A 6,869-nucleotide genomic window follows, 5' to 3' on the forward strand; every position below is an offset into this window, starting at 1 on the left:
TAGTATTGCTAGGATCTATTCCATATAAGCGTATATGGCACCCCTATATAAGATTATCTCTTCTATTTAAAAACCTAGCTGCTTTATAGTTAACTGTATATTTAACTACTAATTAGTGTTAGTTATATAGGGTAACTTACTAATAATAACTACTTAAGTAGGTTATAGTAATATTGGTTTTAAAGCTTATTGTCTAAAATAGGGGAGGGCGAGGAGGTTAGGGCTCCTTGCTACGCTATTACCGCGGTAATACGTAACGACTACTTATCTCCCTCCTAATAGTTAATGACGTAATAATAACTTAGTAGAGTGGTTGCCTAATAGATTAACTTTAATTATATTCTAAGATTTACTATAAAGAAGAGAACTATCTATAGTAGGGACTGTAGTCCTTTAAATATACAATCCTACTCCTATAAAATATACTAAGTACGTTACGTTTTTACGTTTCTATATTCCCACGTTTTAAACTAATAACGTAATATGTTATATAACTTAGCTACCCCTTATTCTATAGCTTAATTGGTTTTATTACCTTTTATACTATCTTAACTAACCCATTTATGTCTCTTTTAAGTAGTACTACTACTGCTAATATAAGGTCCGTAATACTATCCCCCTCCTTTTTATCTTCGTCCTTAAAGATATCCCCTATCTCTAAGTTATTAATCAGAGGTATAGTATTCTTATCTTTAATCTAATAACCTTAATTTATAATACCTTTTATTAAATCCTTTACGTCTAATTATTGTAATCGGCTAGTAACTACTATACTCTCTTTTAGTAAAGTTATACTATCCTATTTTCGCTATACTGAGAAGAAATTAGTATATATTATAATTGCCTCGCTAACTAGTCGCTAACCTTCCTCCTATATTAAGTATACGTGAGCGAATATATAATTATCCTATAACGTTTAATCTGTTTTTAATGCTAAATATAAGCGCCTAATCCTTTACTATAGACGTCTTGTTTCTTATCTAATTTATTATAGGGTTTTATATTTAATCTAAGGCCTCTTATTTTAAGGGTAAGCTATTTCTAGCTCTTACTAAAGTTTATAAGCTTCGTAATAATAGTAAGCGTATTTATACTAAAGAGCGGTAAGTGTTTAATACTTAAATAGTCGCTTAGGCTCGTCTACTCCGTCTTAAGAAGGTCCGTAAAAAGGTCCGTTTAAAAGAGTAGAAGTTTATTAAGTAAGGTCTATATAAGTTAGAAGTTAAGGAAGCTAAAAAGGATTCTAATTAAGGAGAGGCGGAAACAGTTTATACGCTAGTATTAGATCCTTTAAGTCCTCTAGTTCTCCTATTACCTTTAATTAATCCTTTTACTTCTAATCCGTATTTCTTAATATTACCTAACTTATTCTCTTCTAATACTCCTATACCTTTTTTATAGCGTTCTTTAGGTTCTTTAGTAGCTCTTAAGTAGTCTTATTATAGCCTATCTACTTTACTTTATACTATATTTTATTATTAATATCCTTATAATTAATAATCTTTAAAACTTACTATTTATCTTCTTCTTATCCTCTATACGTGTCTAATTTATAAACTAGTAGCTCTACGTCTCCGTGCGCTAGCTTTAGTATTATAATATACTATATAGGGTAAATCTTTATCTTAGCTAGTAGGTCTAGTCTATATATAACTTTTAAAATTTTTACCTTAATTCTAAATAGTCCTAGTCTAACGTAGTTTAACTTCTTACTTAGTTATTAACTCTTAAAATTTTTATATAGTAGCTATACTTTATCCCCCTCTTTAAGATCTAGTCCCTTAGATCTCTTAGCGTTATAGTACTTTTTTATTCTCTACTATACTCCCTTTACTGTTTCTATAAGGTTTCTATAAAGATTTATTAGTGTTTTTATCCTTTCTTTAGCTATACTACTTATCTTTTTTACTTAATATAGCAATAACGATGTCCTTAGTTTATATCTATAGTTTACCTTAAATAGTAAAGTCCCCATTTCTTTTTATGGTGTTGCATTATATATAAACTATACTACTAGTAGTAACAATACCTAATTGTTCTGTATATGGTTAATATAATGTCTTAAGTACTACTCTAATATCTGGTTTAATCTCTCCGTTTAACTATCTATCTGCGGATAATATATAGTAGAAGTTACTGCTCTAACTCCTTATTCCGCTAAGAATGCCTCCTAAAATGCTACTATAAATCTTAAATCTCTATCTAATATAATTTTGTTTAGTGCTCTATATCTTATAAACACTTCTTTAATATAAATTCTTATAATATCTTTCGCTAAGATTTCTTCTATATAGGCTATAAAGTATCCCTACTTTATAAGCTTATCTACTATTACTAAGATTATATTATATATCTGTCCTATAATAGGGTACTTTAACCTTAATAACTTAATAATAAAGTCTTATAATATAACCTCCTATAGTCTTTCTAGTATTTTAATAGGTTATAGCCCTCTATATAGCTTATACCTTATTAGTTTATTCTTTTAGTAATTTAGACACTCCATTATAACCTTTTAAGCTATACCTTAGATTCTATTAATAATATATTCTTTTTAAAGTCTTAACACTAAGCCTATAGCTCCGTTATGTCCTTAAGTTATACCCTTATAGAATTCCTCTATAAAGTGTTCTGCTATACTTCTTAGGATATACTTTACTTCTTAATTTATATATATATTGGTTTGTAGGTCCTTTAGCTATACCTTTAAAATTCTTTATAACTAAAAGCTTTTTAGTATTTTATAGACTTTTTCTTTTAGTTTATTTTCTTAAGTTACTGTAATCCTTAGATAATTATACCTAATTAATCCATCTATATCTTTTCGCAGTAAAGCCCCTAATAGCTTATTGTTACTCTATAATTTAGCCTTTCTACTTAAAGCGTCTGCTTATACGTTATCTGTGCCCTTAGTATACTAAATCTTAAAATAGTATTCCGTAAGCATCTCTGCCTATTTAACCTATCTTTAGTTAAGTTCCTTTATTATTAGGAATCCTATAAAGTTCTTATAATCCGTTTTAACTATAAATAGTTTTTTTATACTTTATAAGAATGCTTTTTATTTCTTTAATACTATAACTATACCTAATAACTCTTTATTATAAATGCATCGGCAAAATATGGTACCCTACCAATGGCCTTAATGGTTGGTGGTTGACGCAATTAGCGCGCAGTTAAGGGCATTTGGCAACTCGACCGACTAGCCTATATCGTGTTTTTTTGACACGCAGCCTGCGCGCAGTCTACGCGCAACCTACGCGCAACCTGCGCGAAACCTGCCAGCAATCTGCGCATTTAGCAACCATAATTATATTTACCTCTTTTATACTAATAGCATATTTTAAATAAATAAAAGCTACTTTAAGGCTATTTATAAGGCTAGCAAAATAAATATTATTTTAGATAATTTAATATAATATAGCAATAGTTCTCTTCTACCTATCTACCTATTAACTTACCTACCTACCTATCTACCTATCTACCTACATCGCCTACCTGTCTACATTGCCTACCTATCTACATCACCTACCTATCTATATTGCCTACCTGTCTACATCGCCTACCTGTCTATATCGCCTACCTATCTACATCGCCTACCTGTTTACATTACCTACCTATCTATATCGCCTACCTATCTACATTGCCTACCTATCTACATCGCCTACCTATCTGCATCGCCTACCTATTTACATCTACCTACCTATCTATATCTGCCTACCCGTCAGCATTTACTTACCTGTCTGCATCTACTTACCTATCTATATCTAATTACCAGTCTACATCTACCTACCTGTTAGTATCTGCCTACCCATTAACATCTCCCTATTTATGCCTACCTGTCTGTACTGCCTTAATTTAATTAATCAATTAAATCGTTTATAGTGTTCGCTGGCTAGTCGTTATCGTCTGGCTCTAGCGACGGTCGTCTAGTTCTAGTAACGGTTATCTAGTTCTGGTAACGGTCGTCTAGTTTTAGCGACAATCGTTTAGTTCTGGCGACAGTTATCTAGCTCTAGTAACGGTCATCTAGCGACGGTCGTATAGTTCTGGTAACGGTCATCTAGTAATAGCGGCGGTCGTCTGGTTTTAATAACGGTCGTCTAGTTCTAGTAATAGTTGTCTAGTTCTAGCAACGGTTGTCTTATTCTAGCGACGGTCGTCTAGTTCTAGTAACGGTGTTCTAGTTCTAGTAACGGCGACGGTCGTCTAGTTTTAGTAACAGTCGTCTAGTTCTAGCAACGGTCCTCTACTAGCTGCCGTTCTAATACCTCCCTAGGTAGGGAGGATATAAGGAAGGATAAATAGATAAAAAAAATAAGGTAGCTATATAGGAGAGACTATTAGGAATATAGCGGGGACCCGATGCAGAGCTTCGTATAAAGCCTCTATACGCAGAGCTTTGTATAGAGCCTCGTATAGAGCTTTATGCAGAGCCTTATACAGAGCCTCTATACACAGAGCTTTACGTAGAGCCTCTATACGTAGAGCTTCGGGCAAAGCCTCTATACGTAAAGCTTCGTACAGAGCCTCTATACATAGAGCTTTGTATAGAGCCTCGTGTAGAGCCTTATACAAAGCTTTGTATAGAGCTTTGTGTAGAACTTCGTGTAGAGCTTTATACAGAGCTTTATATAGAGCTTCGTGCAGAGCTTCGTATAGAGCTTTGTATAGAGCTTTATACAGAGCTTCGTGCAGAGCTTTATATAGAGCTTCGTGTAGAGCTTCGTATAGAGCTTCGTATAGAGCTTTGTGCAGAGCTTTGTACAGAGCTTCGTGCAGAGCTTTATATAGAGCTTCGTGCAGAGCTTTATATAGAGCTTCGTGCAGAGCTTCGTATAGAGCTTCGTACAGAGCTTCGTACAGAGCTTCGTATAGAGCTTCGTGCAGAGCCTCTATACGTAGAGCTTCGTATAGAGCTTCGTGTAAAGCCTTATGCAGAGCCTCTAAGTAATAAAACTATATAAAAATTCATTTGCGTAATTAGTATATAACTTTACCTTAATTGCATGTCAAGGAATATACAGTTAGCTTTTAAAGTTGTTAAGTAGGTTAACTGCGTATTATTTAACTTTTAAATATATTAAGTAGGTTAACTGTGTGTTAAGTTAGTTAAATTACATATTAAGTAGGTTAACTACGTGTTAAGTTAGTTAAATTGCATATTAAGTAGGTTAACTACATATTAAGTTAGTTAAATTATATATTAAGTAGGTTAACTGCGTATTAAGTTAGTTAAATTACATGTTAAGTAGGTTAACTGCATATTAAGTTAGTTAAATTGCATATTAAGTAGGTTAACTACGTGTTAAGTTAGTTAAATTGTATATTAAGTAGGTTAACTGCGTATTAAGTTGGTTAAATTATATGTTAAGTAGGTCAACTACGTATTAAGTTAGTTAAATTGCATATTAAGTAGGTTAACTGCGTATTAAATTAATTAAATTGCATATTAAGTAGGTTAACTGCGTATTAAGTTAGTTAAATTACATATTAAGTAGGTCAACTGCGTATTAAGTTAGTTAAATTACGTGTCAAGTTGGTCAATTACGTATTAAGTTAGTCAATTACGTATCGAGTTGGTCAAATTGCATGTTAATTACGCGAAACGCGAACACTAAAGTCAACTTAAATCTCATCCTGCGAATATTTTCCCGATAATGTTATAGTTTAATTCTACTAGTGTTATCTTTTAACTATAATATGCCACTAGGTGCTATCTATTTTAGTACTTTTATATAAAGTATGCCCCTAGTATAAAGTTTAATATATTTGTTTTTATTACCGTTTCTAATCCTAGTTTATAGATCTTAAGAACTAGTTCCTAGGTAAATAACTCTTTCATTTCTTTAAATAGCTTCTTTTATTCCTTTCCCTAAACCTATAGTTTTTCTTTCTTTATTAGCCGTGTAAGTAGTTTTATATCCTTTAACTATTGCGTTATAAACCTTTTATAATAATTGTAAACCCTTAAAAATAACCTTAACTATATTACATTTTCTAGTTTCTACTAATTTACTATAGCCTTAATCTTCTTTAGGTCTATACTAAGTTAGTTTAATTTAATAATAAATCTAATAAAATCTGTCTTCTTAGTAAAGAACTTGTATTTCTTAATTACTACTAATATCTTTTCTTTATATAGTCTTCTTAAGACCTATTTAACATATTCCCCGTATTTTTCCTTATTTATTAAGTAGATAATAATATTGTTAAGGTATACTATAACAAATTTATCCAAGTATTCTCCTAATATATTATTTATTTACTTTTAAAACGTTACTAGTGCATTTATAAGCCTAAATTATATAACTAATAGTTTATATAGTCCTTCCTATAACCTAAAGGCTGCCTTTTATTTATCGCCTTCCTTAATTCTAATCTAGTGGTATACCTATTTTAAATCTATCTTTATAAAGATCTATACGTTACTTACCCTATCTTAAATTTTGCTAATTAAGGGTAAAGGATACCTATTGTTACGGACGCTTTAAGTACAATATTATAACTACTTGGAGAAGAGTCGGAAGAAGCTAGTTAGTTAATTAGGGCACGGTCCAGGATGGACCCAATCGAGCTATGTAACGAAGAGTGGTAAGCGAAGTCACATAACGTGATCTGTATAATCTGTGTAATCTATATAATCTATAGGATCTATAATAGAGTAAACAGAGCAAACGGAGCACACGTACATCACGTATAAGAAGGATTTCTTAAGAGCACGGTTGTGTATTTAAAGGACTACAGTCCCTACCTAGATAGTTCCTTCCTTATAGTGATTCTTAGAATACAATTAGAGTTAATCTATTAGGCAACCACTCTACTAGTTGTTATTACGTTATTAACTTTACTTATATTACCTATACACC

The sequence above is a fragment of the Cenococcum geophilum genome (genome assembly GCF_001692895.1).
Source record: "Cenococcum geophilum 1.58 unplaced genomic scaffold K441scaffold_65, whole genome shotgun sequence".
Lineage (NCBI taxonomy): Eukaryota > Fungi > Ascomycota > Dothideomycetes > Gloniales > Gloniaceae > Cenococcum > Cenococcum geophilum.